The following is a 24,424-nucleotide window of genomic DNA, read 5'->3' as shown; positions in this document are numbered from 1 at the left end:
GCATAGGTAAGGAATCGGGGTCACTCTAAAGCCAGGGGCTATTGAGAACTGCATCAGCAGAAGACAATAAATGAGTGGACTGTAGATTTATACTTTGCAAATTGATAAGTGCCTAATTTTTATTTGTCACTATACAAGATGTTGTTGTGAGATCAACTTTTATGTATTTCAGAATGTTGAATTGTAAATGGTAACATTGTAAATGGTAAAATTGAAACAGAAAGATAACAAAAAGGCTAGTGTAGAGGAGGGCTCATCTTTGCAGGTCTCTCTATGTGTGTACATGTTTTAAATAATTATGTCAACAATGGGCATTACACAGGGCTGGCCCACAACATTTTGGCACCTGAGGTGGGGAGCTCAAATGACGCTCCCACATACCCCTTCGCTTGGGCCAAAACTTTGAAAGGTCTCAATTCTGCCTTCTTCCTGTTTTACTCTAGAGCAAAGAGAATACATATGCACAATCAGCAGACACAATTTTCTTCACTCTGGGTCCTAGTGGTGCCCCCCTGCAGTCTGGCACCTGAGATGACTGCCTCAGTTCGCCTCATGGTAAGGCCAGCCCTGGCATTACATGTCATATTAATAGAGAATGTGAGCATTACTTTTAAGTCTCAGAGGAGTAGTTGTGTTAGTCTGTAACTTTAAAAATGAGTGGGTCTTACTCACAAAGCTCATGACTCCACTACCCCTCTGAAGCTTATCTACTCACTGTCTCTCTTTTTTTCTCTCTCTCTTCCCCCCTCCCCCCCAGCTTCCCTTATTTATTCTTGGATCTGGACTTCTAACACTCCGGTTATCTGAAGAAGTGGGCTGTGCCCACAAAAGCTCATGATACCATCTATATGTTTTGTTAGTCTTTAAGGTGCTACTAGACTATGTGTTGTTTAAGTTTTTCCTGTTTCAGACTAACTCGGCTACCCCTCTGAAGCTATGTGTTTTTGTTAGTCTCTAAAGTACCATACAGTATGAATATAAATTCTTTGCCTTTATGTAAAAAGTACAAACCAATATAGAGAAATTACTTTTTTCTGAATATCAATAGGACAAGACAACAGTGAAGTAAAATTGCTATAGTGAAGAATTTTAGATGAGCACTCTAGTTTTGCAAGATTCAAAACATGGCAAGGAACAGTATTAGATTTACAAGTATTGTGCAGAAATATCTACATAAAACCTATTATTTATAGCTGGCCATTAGTGCCTTGGACATACCTGATGTGCATATGTTACATGTCTCCCAGCTTTGATTTAACTAGTTTATATTGAAGTTTACAATACATGTAGAAATTATCTCCTTCTTCAAAAAAAAAAATAGTTTTATGAAATGTGACCAGTTCCCCAAACTTTTAAGATGATTTTATGAAGCAGGTAACTAAATCTGGGCATCCATTTTTTAACACTTCCAAAGAACTGCTATTAAAGGCAGGTAATTTACTGTTTTATAACTATTTGACTGTAAGTATCATTACCTCTAATGTCACTGGCCTCGTTTCTGTCTGGTTCATTTTTGGATGAAATTGTGGTTTACATCTAGATTTGGATCTGCTCATCAATTCATAAAAATGCTCACATCCATGTTTGAACTGAGCATCAATATCTTGGCAGCGTTTTCCATTTTTGTCCTTTCTTGGTGGAATCTGTGAGGATGGATGTACATTTAGTACATTCAAAATCTCAAAGGATATGTCTACACTACCACCCTAGTTCGAACTAGGGTGGTAATGTAGGCAACCGGAGTTGCAAATGAAGCCCGGGATTTGAATTTCCCAGGCTTCATTTGCATCTCACCGGGTGCCGCCATTTTTAAATGTCCGCTAGGGACATTTCACGAGGAGTAACGGTAGTTCGGAGTAGGAAGCCTAGTCCGAACTACCTAGTCCATGCCGCGTGTAGCCGCGCGGCGCGGAGTCTGCACTAGCGGACATTTAAAAATGGCGGCACCCGGCGAGATGCAAATGAAGCCCGGGAAATTCAAATCCCGGGCTTCATTTGCAACTCCGGTTGCCTACATTACCACCCTAGTTCGAACTAGGGTGGTAGTGTAGACATACCCAAATGTATTTCTAGTCATGTCTTTCAGAAATATCCTCAATGTGCTGTTCATTACTATTCTACCACTGATTAGGGTCTGTGATGGAGCAGATGTGCCCTGCACTGATGAGGGGGGAGGCTAAGACTCTGTGGGCAGAGGAAGTCCCACACTTCTGCCCAGACTGGGCATGCTCCAACTGCTGGAGTTGTATAAAAGCTGGCAGAGCACCTCAGTCTGGGCTGATTGCCAGCAGGGAAGGAGCTCAGGCTGAAGCTCCAGAGCAGTCCCTGTTGCCACAGCAGCCCCAAGAGCCACAGCCCAGGCAGCTGCCGTCGCAGCCACCGCAGCTGCAGGAGCAGCCACCCCGGCAGCAACTGCCATAGCTGCAGAGTCAGCCCCAACCAGGGAGGCCTTCTCCATGAGTGAGATTCATTGAGCAATGCTCCACCAGGGACGGTAGGAAGCGGCCCAGGGCGGAGGTTTGTCTTTCCGGAAGCTCAGTGCGTTTCAGCAGGACACTTCACAGAGCAGTCAGTGGAAGCATCCACTGCCAACAGGGTCCTGGGTTGGGACCTGGTGGAGCGGGAGGGCCTGGGTCCCCCTACCTCCATGCCCTGCAACACTCGCCTCCCTGACAGCCGGGAGAGACTCACCAGGGGCGTAGGCCTCCATGCCAGAGAGCAGGGGCAGATGAGAGTTTTGCCAGGCCAAGGGCAGCACAATTTTGTACTTGCACCACGGCCATAGCCGACAGGTAGTAACGCGTGCACTGGGCCTATTCAAGCGCGCGGCCTGGGGCGGCCACCCTGCTCACGCTGCCCTATATCCACCGCTGCCAGAGAGCCTTCCAGAGGGAGACCACAGTGCTTTTTGGATGAGGCCTACCAGGCCGTATTCCCCAAGAGAGGGGACAGTACTTTTGGTTAGGTGAGACATATTTACCCTAAAGAGAGGGAACAGGACTTTGGGATCAGGCCCATACGGCCGTATTTACTGTAAAAGGAGGAAATTGTATTTTGGGGACCACATGCCCCTTTATAAAAGGAGCACCGATCCTGCCTTTGGGGACCCCCTGATTATTATGGGCGTCAGGGCCCCCAACAGAGTCATCCAACAGGCCCTCTTTAATGCTCATTCAAGACGTTTATTGTACATTTCCTCTAATGCCTGTTTCCTCCTCTCTCCACCAACCTTCCATGGGCATCCATTCAACATCATAGTTTTGATTATATTATCTACAATCCAAATTTGCTTTTTCATTCTCCTTAGTCTTACTTGTTCCCTCACATTGCTATACCAGAATCCTTAAATAAAGTCCACTTTTCCTATGCAGTAGACAAGCGGCCATCCAACAGAGAATATTTATAGGCAAGCTCTTGCTCATAACCGTTAGCAATTGCTTCATCAGGAAGCATTTTGATGCAGTAGACACTAATCTATGAAATGTTAAGTAAAACATCATTGTTGCCATTAGGAGTCCATGTTCAGATTTTGGAGTATGATCGGGAGTTTCCCAACAAAACTGTGATTCAAGGTTGCATTGTAGCTTCACGGATATTGAAATGTACCCTTATGGTGATTCCTGTGCTGAAACTAGGCACCTTCCTCAATGCTAAATTCAAAGCCATGAACTATCTCTGGGAGTTTGCTGCCTAAGCAGGTCAGGCCTTATCTCAAAAGCCAGAGGACAATATGGTGACATCACATACACACCCTTATATCCAATAGACCTGTTGTTAAACCCTTCACCTGTCTTGATGAGGTTCAAATCCTTACTTGGAGCAGGGACCCAAGTCCAGGTTTCCTCCTCCTCCAAGGTGATGCTCTAGCCACTTAGCAATAGGGAATTGTTGGAGAAGTCCTTCTCAGTCTCTCTTGTTGAAGCTGTTCCACTTTGTTAGAAATACTTAGTTACTGAACCAAAGATTGGGACTAAGGTGTCTCAGGTTTGTCTCCTAACCATTAGTTTGTAGAGTCTCTCTGGCCTAGGGAATATTTAAATATTTTATTCAAAGTGGATCAGTTTTAGCAGTGGCGCTAAAAACCTACCACAGCCTATTCCTTAGCCCAGTGGTTAGGGCACGCATATGGAAGATGAGAGTTGAAGCCTTAGCTCTGAATAGAGCAGTGCGGGGTTTGAAACCTTAGTCTCCCCCACTCATGTGGGATGTGGCTGCCTGCAGCAATGGGATTTTAGGCACCTATGGGGTAGGCAGCAACTAACAGGAGTTTTGAGGTTTTAACTTTTAGATTTAGGTGTCTAAAGTGGCAGTTATGCACTGAAATGTTTTTGTGAATCTAGCCCTAATTTATCTGCAATACTTAATAAAAAGCTAAGTATATATTTTTTTCTTAACATACATTTTTTTTCTGAAAAAACTTAGGGATGGATTTCCAAGTGCAATCAGAGTTGGTTTAACTCAACACACATTGAAGTAAGTGGTAAAACTCTGCATTCAGCATTTAACAGGAACAGAGCTATGTCAATGCAGAGCACTTATGAAAATCCTGGCCTTATTTTTAAACAATAGTTTTCTCCATAGTTTAATGTTTATAAAAGTCTTTTTCTTCTATTTCTTCTGTCCTCATCCCCAAAACTCATGAAGTTTACCCATGTTGAGTGATTTGCATATATAATTCCTTCGCTATATCATATTGCATCCCATCAGAATATTTCACACTATTCATATATGGTCCTAACTCAACCATATAGCAGCAAAGTGGCTTAGTTACAATCCAATGGGACTATCTTTCATGGGGTGTTTGGATGTTATGTCATCAACATTTTAATCATAGTGTATTTTTTAGCTGTTACGAATGAGTCTGAATAAACAATGTGCTGGACTTTCAAGATAAAAGATGGAGGAGATATAAAGCCTGAAGCAACCAAATGTAAACAGCTTAGAGTCAGCTGCAAAATTATTCAGTAAAGTTTATTAAATACTTGATAGGGTTCTGTTATAATTTGATTTTATTGCTGTTTCTTAATTTATAGATTGTATATGCCTATGTTGTTTTAAAAATAATTAATCAATCTGTTGACCAGATTTAAACATGGAAGCAGAGGGGGGGAAGCTGTATTCTGAGCCCACTACGAAGTACACATTTTCCATGATAGATGGGTTGAGAGAGCCAAGTCCCTAACCCCAGCCAATCTAGCTCTACTCATAAATTAGACAGCAACAAGGATCTAATCCCTTTTAACTCAACAGGATTTTTTCCACTGCAGCTGGAACAGGCCCCAGAAAAATTCGGGGCTTTGCTCTCACTCTCTCGCTAAAGTGTTTACCCTGTGGATCCACATGGCTATGGAGCCTTTGGCCACACCCATTGCCCTTCTTTGGCCTACTCCGCCTCCAATGAAATCCCCTTGCTCTATGGTATGGAGAGAGAAGACTTCTAAAACTCTAAAGGAGCAGCACACACACAAAACTAAACCAAACCATTCTCTAGTACAGAGAATGACGTCGTAAAAGTCATGATATTTTCATACGCTGGGGTTGCAGCATAGGGCAGAGAAGTGAGATGAAATTGTTGTGATAGTTGCTCACATGCTGGCAGATTAACAAAGTGCAATGGAACCATTTTAACACATATATTAAAGGTACTTCCAAGTACCTGTTAGTAAGAAAACAGATAGAAATATGGAGTCCCAGTTTAGCACCATCAGTAAAGATAAAACACATTAGATCTCAAGAGCATTCTCAATAATCCTCTCCATTTAAAGATATAGGTTTACTAGATAGCTAGTAAACCATCATGAGTGGCCAGGGGCAGCTCACTTGAGATAGGACTCCACTAGCTATACTGCAGGATAGCAATATCTGTATGGTTTTGCTCACCTCATTCAAGCCAACATAATATATTATAGGAAAGCTTTAATTGATTTAGTTCCTAATAAAGGCCTGCAAACTCAAAAATTAAATAAACGGATTGAATTATACATTAGGAAATAGTTTATGCAATCTTCCCATCAGTCATCATATATACTATTAGTGATTAAATTTTCTACTATCTGAGCAGCTCTATAGATAACATACTTTTGTTGACTTGATTTATATATATCTAGGTCCACTCCATGAAATGGGCCCTTCCTCTCCACATGACTCACCCAAGAGCTTTAGCAAAGCTTTTGATATGGTCTCCCACAATATTCTTGCCAGCAAGTTAAGGGAATATGGATTGGATACATGGACTGTAAGATGGATAGAAAGCTGGTTAGACTGTCAGGCCCAACAGATAGTGATCAATGGCTCAATGTCAGGTTGGAGGTTGGTTTCTAGCAGAGGGCCCCAAGAATCTGTTCTAGGACTGGTTTTGTTCAACATCTTTATTAATGACCTGGATGAGGGGATGGATTGCACCCTCAGCAAGTTCGCAGATGACATAAGCTAGGGGGAGCGGTAGATACACTGGAGGGCAGGGATAGGGTCCAGAGTGACCTGGACAGATTAGAGGATTGGGTCAAAAGAAATCTAATGAGGTTCAACAAGGACAAGTGTAGAGTCCTGCACTTGGGATGGAAGAATCCCAAACATTGTTACAAGGTGGAGATAGACTGGCTAAGTAGCAGTTTGGCAGAAAAGGACCTGGAGATTACAGTGGATGAGAATCTGGATATGAGTCAACAGTGTGCCCTTGTAGCCAAGATAGCTAATGGCATATTAGGGTGCATTAGGAGGAGCATTGCCAGCAGATCCAGAGAAGTGATTATTCCCCTTTATTTGGCTTTGGTGAGGCCACATCTGCAGTATTGTGTCCTGTTCTGGGCCCCCCATTATAGAAAAGATGTGGACGCATTGGAGAGGGTCCAGCAGAGGGCCACAAAAATGAATAGGGGGCTGGAGCACATGACCTATGAGGATAGACTGAGAGATTTGCGTTTGTTTAGTCTGCAGAAGAGAAGAGCGAGGGGGGATTTGATAACAGCCTTCAACTACATGAACGGAGGTTCCAATGAAGATGGAGAAAGGCTGTTCACAGTAGTGACAGATGGCAGAACAAGGAGCAATGGTCTCAAGTTGCAGTAGGGGAGGTCTAGGTTGGATATTAGGAAAAACTATTTCACTAGGAGGGTGGTGAAATACTGGAATGGGTTACCTAGGAAGGTGGTGGAATCTCCACCCCTAGAGGTTTTTAAGTCTTGGCTTGACAAAGCCCTGGCTGGGGTGATTTAGTTGGGATTGGTCTTGCTTTGGGCAGGGAGTTAGACTCAATGACCTCCTGAGGTCTCTTCCAGCTCTATGATTCTATGATTCTAAGATCCTCCTGATGTTAGAGCAAAGGGGTCTGTAGTCTGAGAAAAGGCTGGCCTGTATTCTCAGGTGAGCTGCTGCTGGCAGAATCTCTCCTGCAGCCAGGACTCTTGCTGCATCCTTTTTCTGCATCTTTCTCAGTCAGTCTCTCGGTTTCTGTTGTCTGTCCCCTTTCAGAGCTGTCTGGCTCTGGGAGGTGATGCATCAGTGCAAAGGTGCATCCTCTGCGCTCTTCCTAGATGCTTTTCACCTGCTAATCAGCAGTGGCTGGCAGTGCCTGTATTAACCCTTTGGTTTCTGAGCTAGTGTGTGGGCATGTATGCTGCATGACAGGCTCTCTCCTGCTGAGTCACCTCTCCGGCTAGGTTTGCTGAAGCCCCTGCAATCAGGTTCCCTAGGCCCTGATGCTCAATGCATCTTTAGGGCTTAGCTCTATTCCTGCCCTTTAACCAGGAAACAGTAAGCTGCTGGGCTATATAGGTGGCCAGCAGCAGCTTGGAGATGTTAGCTGACTTTCTACACAGCGCAGGCAGGAAGGGACAAGCTGCTTCTAGCCATAGGGAAGTGCAGGATGGGAGGGAAGAGATGGCCTCTGGAAAAACATAGGCCAAGTCATCCCTACCTCTACTCCCTCCCCCCCTTCCACTGGAAGCATTTTCCTTCCCTTCCTTCCCACGTAGTGCCGAAAGGCTGTACTTGCCACCTTCTGGTGTGAACCCTAAAAGAAATCTGGGTGGGGGGTGGCGAGGACTGTGACCCTAGATGCCCCACACATGTTGCTTCAAGAAAATATGGGCCAGGTACTATGAGAGGCAGGTATATTGCAGTGGCCCAGGCAGGAATGGAGGGTGGAGAGCACTAGGAAAAGAAGGTTGCCTCAGGGTGGCCAGTTACTCCCATCCCTGTATGAGAGACGTTTACAGGAATGTGTATGTCACCTCTCCCCATGCAAACCTTAAAGATAAGAAGGTAAATAACAAGACTCCAGCTATGTAGTCTTTCTTTTTAATGGGGGCTCAGCCAGCTTGAACATTTGTACTGCACAGTCCTGACTGATTACCATTGAACTTGCTTGAATACAAGTAATTTTACCAGTTGTCCCGTATTTAGCAAAGGAAAATATGGTCACCCTACACATGTCAGATTTGTAAACTATGTGTCATTGAAGACCTGGCTGATCAAAATGACACACTTTCAGGGGATATTTGAGTCTAAATAATATACATGTCAAAGACAAGAAATATGCTAGCACTAGCACATCACTGGTAGTTTTAAAATATTTTGTTTTCACTGTAAAGTATTTCAATGTTTCGTTTAATATAGAACTTAGGTGAATTTCAATTCAATATCTGGCATTTTAAAAGGGCATTTCTGAACTTTTAGATTCATTGCTATTTATAGATGCGATGGATAGCAAATTGTGTGTTTGTGTCCACACAGCTTGGTGGTGGGTATAAGGAGAGTCTGATCAAAGAGCAATATAGTCATGGTCAGCATATTGTAGGGCTTATTTTCAGATAAGAGATTTTAGCATAATTCAGGCATGGGAATAAGGAAGCATGACACAGGTCATAGAACTTCCCCAATATAATTCCTAGAGCTAATCTTTTAGAAGAACATAAGGTCTTGATTGAAAAACTGTCAGTGGTGGAGAATTCACCACAACCCTTGGCAAGTTGTTCCCATGGTCAGTTCTTACTATTTAAAATATACACCCTTTTCCCCTGATCCTACCCTACCCTATTGGGCTGTGTCTAGACTACATGCCTCTGTCGGCAGAGGCATGTAGATTAGACAGATCGGCAGAGGGAAATGAAGCCGCGATTTAAATTTAAATGGCTGCCTCGCTCTGCCGATCCGCTGTTTGTCGGCAGAGCGGGGCAGTCTAGACGTTCCCCTGTCGACAGAAAACCCTTTTGTCAACCGCCCCGGTAAACCTCATCCTACGAGGCATAACATTATTTAACATTATTTAAATTGCGGCTTCATTTCCCTCTGCCGATCTGTCTAATCTACATGCGTCTGCCGACAGAGGCATGTAGTCTAGACACAGCCTTGGAGAGCAATCCAGCTAATCACCTGTGAACTGAAGCCTGAAAGGATGGATGACCCATGCTAACAGAGGATGTACCCTTTACTATGAGGGATAAGGGTAGGGTCAGGGTAGTTGTGTATACATTTGTGTATACATTTGTCACATTTGAATGAAAATCTCTGTATTTACAGTGAGTCTCCTTTTCCCCATCTCCTTCATTTATCTGCTGATTTTGATAAAATTTGAAATGGAGTCAGATTCTTTTCTTTTTTAGAGCTCACTCATCTTGCAAGGCCCTAAAATTTATCTTACTTAGTTTATGCCTTAATCCAGCCCTGGGTGAAACACAGCCGTATAAGGACTTTTCAACTAACACAGATGTTGCAGTGCCTCTGTGCTGGATTAGCTTGCAAAACGATGCATTAAGCAAGAGATAAAATATTTAAGATGTACACACGCACACACACACAAATCCCAGACCAACAAATCATGGGCAGAGCTGTCACTCATTATCCAAGAGTAATCAGATTATTTACAACTAACTCTTAACATTTTCATCCTAACACTATTATTATCCTTTCCCCCAGCCTTCTGCTGTGAGGCTTTGAATAGAAGGGCAGAAATCATATGTTGCTTCAGATTCAGCTGATTGCATCTGTAATTTTCAACTAACTACATCTGGACAAGTTAGTTTCTAATGACTGCTAATAACTACAGTAATGGATATCTCGTAAATTCTCTTTCCAGTCCTGAGCACAGTGTGTACACAGAGATCATCTTATTACATCCTCAATAGGCAAAATCAATTTTTTCATTCCTTCAGGCCCTCCAAGTACACAATCTGTGCTTTTATCCTAGTTTTCTAGTCGATGCCTCACTTTGTGCAGTCAGGATTGTAGGTCTAAAAGCCGCATGGCAATACATGCCTTTTTGCCTCATTTATTAATTCTGGTCAGTGGGCGGTGATAAGTAATAAGTGTGAAAATGATACCTAGTGGGTAATAATTCAGTGCTGCCAAAGCCCACTTCACAATAAGACATTATTTTCAGGTCTATTATACTGTTTCTTCAAGAGATTTCATATCAATGAATCAGTCCATGGCACTTTCAAGACTAAATAAATTGGGAGTGGACAGAGAATATATTGCAGCCTCATGCAAATATAATAAAGGGTTTCATCACTCTCTCTCTCTCCCATCTGATTCGTGTTGATTGATTCGACTTCTTTTCTTTTGGTAGAGAAAGGTCATGACTTTGGAAAATTCTTATGAAGTCTGTTGTATAGCTCTCATGTCCCTTTCAGCCCTATATTTCTATTATTCTGTGTACTGCAGTGAGAACTGTATTGAGCACCAGTGATTCTGATACATTTGCTGCTTCTGTCAGCCTTACCTGTCCAGCCAAATAGAACACTTTTAGTGTGGTGTAGGTCAATAGCTTGTTGCTGCAGTGCATTCCTATGACCTTCTCTTGTCCTATCTGTCTTAGCCTGTGACGCGAGACGTATTTCTGAGTTTATATTGCTTTCACTTGATGCATCTAATGTGGACTCTGTCATTTTTTCTTCAAAGTGTAACATTGATTTGCTGTGTTTAAGGTGCAGCTGTAGATTGAAACTACATACTCTCTTCCCTTAAAAGAATGTTCATTTGAAGAGAGAGAGACAGAGAAAAGGAAGGTTATTGCAGATCTTTTTGTATTTTCATAAGTAAAACAGCAAAACAACTTCATAACTGTAATAATTGGGTCTCTAGAGTATACCTACACAATGTAAGAAGGTATACCCTATAAAATTATTCTGAGAACAAGTGCTATTTTTTATTAATACATATTTACCTTAACCCTCAGACTATGGCATAAGTGCCAAGGAATCACTTTTATGCAGTCTTTTTCACCAGTGCAATGCCTACTGGTTCATTTCATTCCTACTCCACAGCAATTTGTTTCTGCTGCAAATAATGTTTTATTTATTTTTTAAGGAAATCAGTTCCCACGACTAATTCAGGTACATTTTACCTGAATCTCATTTACTTACCTCTTTTAACATTCAATAAATCTAGATATTCTGCCTCCTACATTCTTTTTCCTTTCAGATTAAATTGCTTTATTTCCTGCAGCCTGTTAATGATCATAGAATCATAGAATACTAGGACTGGAAGGGACCTTGAGAGCTCTTCGAGTCCAGTCCCCTGCCCTCATGGCAGGACCAAATACTGTCTAGACCATCTGTGACGGGGCGGCCCCGCCCACGGCGGAGAGCCCCGCCCCAGCCGCCCTGTACAGCGGGAGGCAGAGCGCCCCCCGCCGCTGCCCGCGGTGTTCGGCGGCGGCGAGGAACGCGTTGGCCTCCGACGCGCCGGAGGACGTCATCCGGGCGCGCCGGAGCCTAGGCCCCGTTGCCCCGGCAACGGACAGACGCCCCGGCGTGAAGGGCGGGGACGGCGCAGGACGCCGGGGCCGCGCCCCCGGCGCCAACTTTAAAATGGGACCGCGGCCCCAAGGGAAGGAGGGGCAGCAGACCGCGGGCGGAGGACAGCGCCGTGAAGAGCGGCGCAGAGCAGCGCAGCGCAGCGCAGCTCCGCACCCCACCGCACAGCCCCACACCGGCCAGGGGAGCAACGCCGAGGCAGCGGACCACCCCCAGGCTCGCGGGTACCCCTGACCGCGGCGAATTGGTGAGCTCGGGAGCACGAGGGGAAGGAAGCAGCCCAGGGCAGAGTCAGGGATGACTGGTGGGCTGGCGAGTTAAGGGGTCGTACCCCGTCAGCCGGGTTCGGGTCACTTGGACCAGAACCCTTAGGGCCCTGGGCTGGGGCCCGTGAGAGTGGGCGGGCCCGGGCCCCCCTTCCCCTCCTGCGTTGTTGCGGGGGGGAAACCGAAGACGAAAGCGCGGAAAAGACTAGCCGAGGGAGCTCGAGACTCAAGGACCATAGCGAGCCCTCTGGGCAAACGCCGCGGGGCGGCGTGGGGGCGTCACAGATGGTGGAGAATGTGGGTGTAGTGGGGGTCCTACCCCGGATGTAAGGGGCGAAAAAAAAAAAACAAAAAAAAAAACCCACTCACGAACCCAGCCCCCCCCCCCGGGAAAGGAAAGGGGGTGTGAGAAGGCTTAGGGAGCACTAACAGGGGGGTGTTTTGTGGTGTTTTTCGGAAAAAGGGGAGTGAGAACTGCACCGGGACACGCCATGGATCCGGCGCAATTCATGGAGTGGGTTAAGGAGACCCAAAGGCAAAACCAACAGCAGCAGGCAGCCTTAATCCAGCAGCTCACCACCCAGCAACAAGAACAGCAAAAACAACTGATCCGGGAGGTAGCCGAGCAAATGAAGGCGCAACAGGAAGAGTGGATGAGACGATATCCACCGGCAATGGTGACCCCCCTGAGTCCAGCAGGCCCCGAGGAGGAGGGGCCAGCAGGAGAGGGGGAGGTGGTACGCCTGCCCATACGGCTAACTAAGATGGGGCCGGCTGACGATCCTGAGGCATACCTCGCCACCTTTGAGAGGGTGGCGACGGTAGCCCGGTGGCCAGAATCCCACTGGGCTACACTACTGGCCCCATACCTAACGGGCCCGGCTCAGTTAGCATATAGGGGTTTAAGTGACCGCGAGGCCCTGCATTACTATCGATTGAAGGAGGCCATACTCGACCAAATGGGGATCACGCCTGAGACGCACCGCCAGAAGTTCCGGGGTGAACCCTACAGCGCCGAGGTTCGCCCCCGGGCCATGGCCCAGAAGCTAAGGGAGGCTGCCTGGCGCTGGCTGGAGCCTGAGCAACACACGGGGCCCCGGGTGGCGGAACAAGTCATCCTGGAACAATTCGTCAACATCCTCCCCGCCGGCGGACAGCGATGGGTCCGCAGACACCATCCCTCCACCCTCCAGGAAGCCGTGGAGTTGATGACAGACTATGAGGCCGCCGAACGGGCCGACGGGCGCGACCGCGGGCGGAAAGCCACCCCCTCACCGCGTCTCGACATCGGGCGGGGAGTCCAAAGGAGAAGGAGCCCAGAGAGGGACGGGCAGCGGAGATGGACCGCTGCAGCGAGGCCAGCGCGGGGCGAGGAGGGGCCACGGGAGGCACCGCAACCCCGGCCCGAACCCCCCCGGCGTCAGAGGCCGGGCACCCCACCTCCGGCCCGCGGGACCTGCTTCCGCTGTGGCCAAGAGGGGCACTTCATCCGGGACTGCCCCTATATGGACTGCTCCTACGCCCAGGCCCTGGCGGGGGCCGAACCCGAGGCCAGCGACGGGCAAGGTAAGATATTAAGGACCGTAGGGATAGGGGATAAGACGGTGGTAGCCCTTGTGGACTCTGGCTGCAGCCAGACGATTGTGAGAGCCGATCTACTCCCGGAGGGAGGACCACGGGGCCCGCCGGTCTGGGTGCAGTGCGTACACGGCGATTCCCACCAATACGCCACGGCGTGGACCCAGATATCGGATGGGGACCGCCAAGAGTGGTGCTACGTGGTGGTCGCCCCTAAGCTAGTGTACCCAGCGCTCCTAGGACGGGATTGGCGGGGGTTCCGCCGGGCCCTGAACGCATGGCGGGAACGAGGGCCTCCCCAGAGAGAGGAGGGTATGATTGGGGACCCCCGCCCCGGCCCACAAGAGGGCGAGGCAGAAGGACCGCGAATACTGGAGCTAGTGGATGGTGACTTTATACAGGAGCAGCGGGAAGATCCGTCACTCCGACATGCATGGAGTGCCGCCCGGGATCCGCAGGACGAGGACGCTCCCCAGGCCGACAGGCCGACCAGCCCCTACTTTGAGGTACGGCACGATCGGTTGTACCGGGTGGACAGGGGGCAGGGGGGCGATTCAGGGGTCGAGCAGTTGCTGGTGCCAAAAAGGTACCGACAACGCCTCATGGAGCTAGCCCACGCTAACCCCTGGGCCGGGCACCTGGGGGCAGAAAAGACTGTGCAGCGTATCATTCGGCGGTTCTACTGGCCGGGCATCTTCCGCGAAGTACAGGACTTTTGTGGCTCCTGCCCCGAGTGCCAAAAGGTTAGGCCGAAGGGGGTACCCAAAGCCCCCCTGGTGCCGTTGCCCGTGGTGGGAGTGCCCTTCGCGAGGGTCGCCATGGATATAGTCGGCCCGTTGGACAAATCCAAAACCGGGCACCAGTATATTTTGGTGCTATTAGACTATGCAACACGATATCCGGAGGCCGTCCCGCTCAGAAACGTGCACGCCAGCACCCTTGCTGCGGAACTCGTGAAGATTTTTGCCCGGGTGGGGCTGCCGGAGCAGATTCTGACTGACCAAGGGACTAACTTCACCTCGAGACTGATGAACGAGTTGTGTAAGCTGTTGCGGATCGAGCGGCTGAAAACGGCCATCTACCACCCCCAAACAGACGGGTTAGTAGAACGTTTTAATAGAACGCTAAAGGAGATGCTGAGGAAGTTTGTAGGGCAAGAACCCCGGGATTGGGACGCGTTGTTGCCAGCACTCCTGTTCGCGATACGGGAGGTGCCCCAATCCTCTACAGGGTTTTCCCCGTTTGAACTATTGTTCGGCAGACACCCGCGGGGGATACTAGACATTATTCGTGAGAATTGGGAGGAACAGGGGACCCGAGTGCAGGGGTCGGTACAGTATGTCCTGAACCTCCGGGAAAAGCTGCACAGGTTGGGGGAGTTCGCGAAAGAGAACCTAGAGCAAGCCCAAGCCAAGCAAGCCAGGTACTATAACCAGGGAGCTCAGTTGCGGGTGTTCGACCCGGGTCAACGGGTCCTGGTGCTGTTGCCGACCCCCGGCTCGAAGTTGTTGGCCAAGTGGCAAGGGCCCTTCGAGGTCCTGAGGCGTGTAGGGGACGTCGATTATGAGGTTAAGGTGTCAGGGAGGAAGAATGACACGCATTTACCATATTAATCTCTTGAAAGCCTGGAAGCAGCGTGAGGCCTTCTGGATCAACCCAGTGCCCCCCGACCCGGAGTTAGGACCCGGGAACCTCGACGGGGCGACCCCGCCCCAGACCTTCCCCACAGGAACCGACCTAACCGAGGCCCAGAGGAATGACCTGGAGGAGCTGCTACGGACCTTCGGGGATGTCCTGACGGCCGAGCCGGGGCAAACCACCCTCATCCACCACCACATAGAGACGGAACCCCGGAAGACGGTGTGTGAACGAGTGCGGCCCGTGCCCCGGCGGATGTGGGAGACGGTGCGAGGGGAGGTGCAGAAGATGCTCCAGTGGGGAGTCGTGGAGGAATCCTTCAGCGAATGGCGCAGCCCTATAGTGCTCGTCCCGAAGCCCGACGGATCACTACGATTCTGCATTGACTTCCGTAAAGTCAATGCGCAGTCGCGCTTCGATGCCTACCCCATGCCACGGGTAGATGAACTGCTAGACCGGCTCGGAGGCGCCCGGTACCTGTCCACTTTGGATCTGACCCGAGGATACTGGCAGATTCCCCTGACGCCGACCTCCCGAGAGAAGACGGCCTTCTCGACCCCGTTTGGGCTATACCATTTCACCCGGATGCCCTTCGGGCTACATGGCGCCGCCGCGACGTTTCAGCGCCTTATGGACCGGGTGCTGAGAGAACAGGGAAGATGGGCGGCCGCCTACATCGACGACATCGTCGTGTACAGCCAGACCTGGGGAGAACACCTCCAACACGTAGGGGCCGTGCTACAGGCTCTGCGGGAAGCCGGCCTGACGGCGAACCCACGAAAGTGCCGCTTCGGGGAAAAGGAGGTAGTCTATCTAGGGTATGTAGTGGGACGGGGTCAAATACGTCCTGTGGTAGAAAAGGTTGAAGCCTTGAAGAGCTACCCCCCACCCAAAACAAAGAAACAGGTGCGCCAATTTCTCGGGTTAGCCGGATACTATCGGCGTTTTATCCCAAACTTTGCGGCAATAGCAGCGCCGCTAACGGATTTAACTCGGGCCGCGATGCCCCAGAAGGTGGGCTGGTCGACCGAGTGCGAGGTAGCCTTTCAGCGGTTAAAGGAAAGTTTAAGTCGCGACCCCGTATTGGCCCAACCTGACTTTAACCTCCCCTTTACGGTCCTAACAGACGCCTCCGAGACGGGGATTGGGGCGGTCCTCTCGCAGGGTGAAGGAGAGGAAGAACACCCGGTGGTGTACATCAGTCGCAAACTCTTCCCACGAGAGCGTCGCTACTCGACCATTGAGAAGGAGGCCCTTGCGGTAAAGTGGGCCTTAGACATGTTAAGATACTATCTTTTAGGGGGACGGTTCAAGGTGGTCACGGACCACGCCCCACTCCGTTGGATACAAACTATGAAGGACGCGAACCCGCGCCTGATGCGGTGGTACCTGGCCCTCCAGCCATACGCCTTTGACGTGGCCCACCGACCTGGCGCGCAGCACCAAAATGCGGGCTTCTTTTCGAGAAGGTACGAGGCAGACTCGGAAGAAGAGGGAGGGCAGTTAAAGGGGGAGGTGTGTGACGGGGCGGCCCCGCCCACGGCGGAGAGCCCCGCCCCAGCCGCCCTGTACAGCGGGAGGCGGAGCGCCCCCCGCCGCTGCCCGCGGTGTTCGGCGGCGGCGAGGAACGCGTTGGCCTCCGACGCGCCGGAGGACGTCATCCGGGCGCGCCGGAGCCTAGGCCCCGTTGCCCCGGCAACGGACAGACGCCCCGGCGTGAAGGGCGGGGACGGCGCAGACGCCGGGGCCGCGCCCCCGGCGCCAACTTTAAAATGGGACCGCGGCCCCAAGGGAAGGAGGGGCAGCAGACCGCGGGCGGAGGACAGCGCCGTGAAGAGCGGCGCAGAGCAGCGCAGCGCAGCGCAGCTCCGCACCCCACCGCACAGCCCCACACCGGCCAGGGGAGCAACGCCGAGGCAGCGGACCACCCCCAGGCTCGCGGGTACCCCTGACCGCGGCGAATTGGTGAGCTCGGGAGCACGAGGGGAAGGAAGCAGCCCAGGGCAGAGTCAGGGATGACTGGTGGGCTGGCGAGTTAAGGGGTCGTACCCCGTCAGCCGGGTTCGGGTCACTTGGACCAGAACCCTTAGGGCCCTGGGCTGGGGCCCGTGAGAGTGGGCGGGCCCGGGCCCCCCTTCCCCTCCTGCGTTGTTGCGGGGGGGAAACCGAAGACGAAAGCGCGGAAAAGACTAGCCGAGGGAGCTCGAGACTCAAGGACCATAGCGAGCCCTCTGGGCAAACGCCGCGGGGCGGCGTGGGAGCGTCACACCATCCCTGATAGACATTTATCTAACCTACTCTTAAATATCTCCAGAGATGGGGATTCCACAACCTTCCTGGGCAATTTATTCCAGTGTTTGACCACCCTGACAGTTAGGAACTTTTTCCTAATGTCTGACCTAAACCTCCCTTGCTGCAGTTTAAGCCCATTGCTGCTTGTTCTATCCTCAGAGGCCAAGATGAACAAGTTTTCTCCCTCCTCCTTATGACACCCTTTTAGATATCTGAAAACTGCTAACATGTCCCCCCTCAGTCTTTTCTTTTCTAAACTAAACAAACCCAGTTCCTTCTGCCTTCCCTCATAGGTCATGTTCTCCAGACCTTTAATCATTCTTGTTGCTCTTCTCTGGACCCTCTCCACATCTTTCTTGAAATACCTAACCAGCGCAGAGTAGAGCGGAAGAATGACTTCTCGTGTCTTGCTCACAACACACCTGTTAATACATCCCAGAATCATGTTTGCTTTCTTTGCAACAGCATCACACTGCTGACTCATATTTAACTTGTGGTCCACTATAACCCCTAGATCCCTTTCTGCTGTACTCTTTCCCAGACTGTCGCTTCCCATTCTGTATGTGTGAAATTCATTGTTCCTTCCTAAGTGAAGCACTTTGCATTTATCTTTATTAAACTTCATTCTATTTATCTCAGACCATTTCTCCAATTTATCCAGGTCATTTTGAATTATGACCCTATCACCTAGATTAGTCGCAATCCCTCCCAGCTTGGTATCATCTGCAAACTTAATGCTTAGCCCAAGAGAGACCGAGATTGTATCTTCCTGGAAGATTAGCTGTGCATAACCTTCAGTGCATGTATGTTTTATGACAAGTTTGTTTTTCAGCACCTTTCACATTCCTTTACAAGGGGTCTCCTTGTTAGAGTTTTGAGACCTAACAATGTGCTCTGTTGATATCTTATTAATTACCAATTGGGTGGTATTGCAAGACTGTAGCTCACTATTTGTTTGGCTTCAGAGAATATTAACAACCACTCTAATGAGATAATTAGATATAAGGATTTTTGTTGAGTGTGTGTGAGTGAATTGATAGTACATTTCACACACTTGATTTGAAAAGATAAATGTATATCAAGGATATTAATCCAAATGGAGGTCCAATTTAGGAAAGGATTTAAAATGAAACTCCCAAAGACAGAAATGGAGAACTTCCCCCTTCATCAATATAAGAAACAAGTGTAAATGTGTCTGTGCAAAATCTAAAATGTTGCGCCTCCAGAGGCACTTACAAACTGTGTTTTTGCACTGCCTAACACAATCAGAGCTAGGGCTCAGCTGGAGCTTCAAGGTGCTAATGTAATACAAATAATAACCAAGAGCAGAACGGGAGAAAAAATATATTTTGGAATTCATTCAAGATGGTGCTTCATTTCAGAATACGCAGCTACTGCTGCCAAAACCAAAACAGTGTGGGCTCTTATTTATGAATCACATGAGATCAGTGGTCACACAAAATTTGTGACATGTAGCTTATCCAAACTGATATCCATTTATAGCAATTAGGGTTTGAAAAGTCTCATTAAATCATCAGTTCATCCACTCAGGGAATAAGGGCTTCATGTACACAATGATCAAACCTCAGCTCTTTGGACCAAGTTGTAAATTGCTCTTGAGCTGCCTCTGTCACACACAATGCTGACTATAAGCGCTGTCTATCCGACAATATAAATTGAAAGCAGTTGCGTAGTGCTCTCACTGTGCTGATGTCACTGTTATACATTGTAGTCATCAGAACTGCTTCTCATAGGAAGCTATATTCTCTCCAGCAGAAGTTGCCCATAAGGATGATTGTTAAAGGGTAACATTACGTGATAAAAAAGGAATTCAGTTTTGGCTACACTAAACTGAAAGGAAAGGCAAGAGTAGCTGATTTGGAGGTTTAGAGAGTGGCATGAAGTCAAAAAATGAAGCAGTTATGAGTTTCCTCGGCAGAGTAATTGCCCAATCGTGCTGAAACAACAGTGGATCTAAACAACAGTGTTCTGAATTCACCCATTCAAGCTAAGAGGTGCTATACAGTGGCTTGCGTTCCAAAATTCTTATCAACTTGAGGAGTTAGTATGTTCAAATATAGTTATCCGATTGCTAACAATCAATGATCAGGCTATAATGAGGTTGAAGTGACCTGTCTGAGGGCATGTCTTCATTATGGGCTGGATCTATGGGCAGCAATCCATACATCAGGACTGATCATCACATTTAGTATAAATGCGATAAATCGTCTGCCAACCGCTCACCCATCAACTTCAGTACTCCACCAAAATGAGAAGAGTAAGCAGACCCGACAGGAGAGCATCAGATGTGAACTTTCTGCTGTGAAGATACTGCAGTAAGCAGACCTAAGTACATTGTTCGTGTAGCTGAAATTGTGTAACTTAGGTCGACGGTCTGTGGTAGTATTAACAAGGCCTGTGTAAGTTTACCAAAATATTGGTGCTACTAGCAGGTCTCCAAATACCCTTATGTAGGAAGTTCTTTCACCACCACCAAAAAACTTTACTAGACTTTCATCTCAGTTACACTGTAACTGGCACTGTCTTTCTATGAAAAATCACCCAAGCAAGCAAAAGCAAGCAGAAGCATAAAATAGTATGGCAAGCAAACACATAAAACAATATGAAATAATTATACTAATTTTTAAAAATAGGTTTCTTTTTGCTCCATATATTGCTGCCCTTTAGATGCATTAATGTGTTCCAAATTGTAAGGACTTTGAACTTACAATGACCTATAGGACAGAGACATTTAGATTTATAAGCTACTAAAATCAATGCCCAGTATAATCTGTTAAACTTGAAACAAATCAGAGGCTACAGAACAGAAGAAAACTGAGAATATTCTGAGCAAACTCTTTCAAATCATCTGGCTTGACTGGCTAACTGCTGACAGAATTTGTGAAGGTTTGTTCTTGGCAGCATAATTTTGCTCAAATAATGATGTAGCCTTGTCTGGATTTCCTACAGTAGATGCACCAATGAGCCACTAGTTACTTTGAAATGACCGGTGACAGGGACATTCATTATGGTAACACCAGAGCTCATCTTTGACATCATCTTGCCCAGCGGAATGTTACTTTTGACAAATTCTAGTGTGTAGGGTCAGCTGAGTTGCTTTTCATGTATATTAATACAGTATCCGTGTGTGAGAGGGAATTAGATTAAGTGGCAGTCACCATTAACCTATTTTCAAGGACACTAAGATTTGTTTTTTGAGCATCTGTGTTCTTTGATGTCTAAATCATTTATGTGCCCACAAAAGTTTATGATACCATCTCTATGTTTTGTTAGTCTATATAGTGCTATCAGACCAGTTTTTGTTTTTTAAGTTTATCCTGTACAGACTAGCTTGGCTACCTCCTGAAACATGTGAATTTGTAAGTGTTTGAGAGCTAGACTGACCCTTGGAGTAATTTTGTTAATTGTGTAAAAATATCTCCTGGGCAACATATTTTGTTATTTGAAGGCTAGACTTTTGTCTTAGAAATACTTTCAAATTGAAAGAGAATATAAGAATGGCCACACCGGGCCAGGCCAAAGGTCCATCTTGTGTTGTCTTTTTGTGTGTCAGGTTACAGATGCAGGCTTTTTTTGCATGGCATTGTAACAGGCTGTCACCAATCCTGCACTTAGGCCAGTCGGATCACTTTATTGCTGTATAAACATATATATTGTCAGTATCTCTTTCTTTCTTTCTTTCTTTTTTTTTAAATATTTTCTATGTCTTTAAAATTCTGAACACATTAATGCATCTACAAGGCAGCAGTATATGGGTCAGGGCAGGGGGTGGAGGTACAGGAGTCAGAGAAAGGAGTGGGGGGCTCAGGGGAGGAGGGATGGGGGGTCTGAGACCAGGGTGGAGTGAAGGATTCAGGGCAGAAGGAGGCTTAGGCCAGGGGGTTCAGGGAAGGGAGCTGGGCGGTTGGAGGGGCTTACTGGGGCTGCCTATGGTAGCAAGGGCGGAGCTGCTCTGACAGCAGTTTCTTCTGGGGACCTAGCCTGTGCTGTCCTGGCAGTTTCTCCCGGGGAGGGCTACCAGGTCCTCCAGCCAGTGACTCCTCGGGGAAGTGGGGGGCTGCCAAGCCCCAGCAGCTCCTCCTGGGGGTTGTGGTTGGGCTGCCCAGTGTCTCCCTGCCCCCCGTGGCTCCTCACAGTGAGGGGCTGGGACTGGGCTGCCCAGCCCACTGGCAGCTCCTTTTGGGGAGAGAGGGATGGGCTGCCTGATGCACCTTGATGAGGATGGGAAGGATGGGGCTATGGTGCCTGGGATTCCTGGCAGTTCCTCACAGGTAGAGAGCTGGGCTGAGCTGCCTGACAGCACCTCATTGGGGTTGGGAAGGATGGGGCTGTGTTGCCTGGCCCCACTGGCCAGCCAGCAGCTATGCGGGAGGAGGCTGTTTGCCAGTGGGGCTTCCCCCCATCTGGCACAGTGGCTGAAGAACAGGGGAGGGGTTTTGCAGTGTATGGCACTTACCTGGGCCAGTGGCTGGCAATATGGTGAACCTCAGCCCCTGCTAGCCATTCTCTTCCTCGTGTAGCCCCAGTGGTCACTCTGCCATGTAACTGTCCCTTGTGTTCACTGCCCCCCAGAGGTCATTGCAGAGTGTAACTCACCCTCCTAGCAAACCTCTCCCTATGCAAGTTACAGAAAACAATCAAATTCCAGGCATGTCTCATTTTTCTGACACAATCAAATCCTGACCTTGCTTTCAGATAGGATAAGAGGAAGCTGCATAGCAAATTTGATGGTGCTAACTCTGACTGTTTAGAAACAGTTCTTGAACAAATGGACTCACAGATGGATGGATGGATGGATTCATGGACAGATGACAGACAGATGCACACACTCTCTCAAATGTATATTGATTTTGATGGAGACAATTTCAAAAGGGCACCACAAAACTGTTTCCAGGATACCATTGTTCCTGGAGAAGGAATTGATTCATGTTCCTTAATAATAAGGATGGACAACTGGAATATATTGGAACTTGGAATATACTCAGATTCGGAAGTCCCAAGATTCAGATGTCTGTATATAAGTATTATATATAATATTGTTCTAGGTTGGATTAAACCTTGCTATTGTGTGTCTGGCATAACTGTCACCTTTCATTCAGGATAAATGTAAAGATGCCACTGTAAGCAGCTGGATAAAACAATAAGGAATAACATATGGAAGATCCCATATAAAAGCTGAATCATGGGGCCTTATGAGTTTCCCAGGGTACTAATAGCAAATCCTGGAGCTAGGAATTTGATTGGTGGGACTGTTAGGCTGTGTCTAGACTACATGCCTCTGTCGTCAGAGGCATGTAGATTAGACACATAGGCAAAGTCAAATGAAGCCGTGATTTAAATGATCGCGGCTTCATTTAAATTTACATGGCTGCCACGCTGAGCCGACAAACAGCTGATCAGCTGTTTGTCCGCTCAGCGCACTAGTCTGGACGCTCCCCTGCCGACATCAAAGCCCTTTGTCGGCAGCCCCGTTATTCCTCGTGGGATGAGGTTTACCTGGGCTGACGACAAAGGACTTTGATGTCGGCAGGGGAGCGTCCAGACTAGCGCGCTGAGCAGACAAACAGCTGATCAGCTGTTTGTCAGCTCAGCGCAGCAGCCATATTAATTTAAATGAAGCCGCGATCATTTAAATTGCGGCTTCATTTGACTTTGCCAAAAACATCAAATCTACATGGCTCCGTCGACGGAGCCATGTAGTTTAGACGTACCCTTATTGTCTCTGAGGGGGTGAGAGAAGGAACGAAAAGGTAGAAGTGGCCAGAAAGCCAAGCAGGCAGTGACAGAAGTACTGGGAATGTGGCCCTAGAACAAATCTAAGGGTATGTCTACACTACAGCATTATTTCAAAATTCCTAATTTCGAAATCGTTATTTCAAAATAGCTTATTTTGAAATAACATGTCTATACACAAAATGCATTTTGAAATAGCTTTTTACTATTTTGAAATAGCGTGTCCACACTGAGTGGACACTGAATCAAATTTAAGGCTTTCAGAACCAGGTCTGGCAGGGCATCGGATCAGGAGTTACTTTGTGTGGCTGCTGCCTGAGGCTATCTGAGGCCTGTGCTTAAAGGGACCCCCCTGGACAGCCGGTTCTCAGCTTTCCTTGCTTGCTTGCCTTCCTTGATGAGGGACAGCAAAGCAATTTGTTGCTTGTGTGCTCTGGTTGCCCTCACTCGGGACACCACAGCACTCTGCAACATGGAGCCAGAGCTGTCCTTAGGCAGTCTGGTGCTTCTCTTGGACACACTGCTGCAAGCCTGGCTGCACTTTCTGCAGGCTGCCATAGGAGAGGTCCATCGGGGGGCTCTCAGGATCCAGGAGGCCCTTCGGGAGAGCTCTCACCCTGAGGAGCACTAAGAACCTCCCTGGTCTGCCCCACTGGGGGCTTGTGCCTCTTTTCTCCCTCACATCCTTTCACTTACCTCTCCCTAGCCCTCCTTCCTGATGTCAAATAAAATACATGTATTTTCATGAACACAAACTCTCTTTATTTAACAAAACTTGGGGGGGGGATGAAACTCTGGTGAGACTGGGGAAAGGAGATAGGAGAGGGGAAGAGAGAGTGTGGGAGAGGGGAGAGGGAAACCTGGGAGGAGGGAGCTGGAAGGGGGAAGCAAGGGGAAGAAGGAGGAGGGGAAGCTCAGGGCTTAGGGTTGGGGGTCTCACTGGACCAACTTGATTTTCATGCAAACCTGCTCCTGGGTTTGCATGTGGCCTTTAGTGGCCAGGCTGGCAACTATCCTGCCTTAGACGGCTGTGTTCCTCCATCTAGTGCAGAGACCATGGATGTTGGGGGCATCCCCCCCAAACCTGAATAAGGTCCATGATCTCCACCCTGGACCAGGAAGGCGCTTGCCTTCTCTGGG

The sequence above is a fragment of the Pelodiscus sinensis genome, chromosome 1 (assembly GCF_049634645.1).
Source record: "Pelodiscus sinensis isolate JC-2024 chromosome 1, ASM4963464v1, whole genome shotgun sequence".
Classification (NCBI taxonomy): domain Eukaryota; kingdom Metazoa; phylum Chordata; order Testudines; family Trionychidae; genus Pelodiscus; species Pelodiscus sinensis.
Note: the sequence above shows the minus strand (reverse complement) of the source record.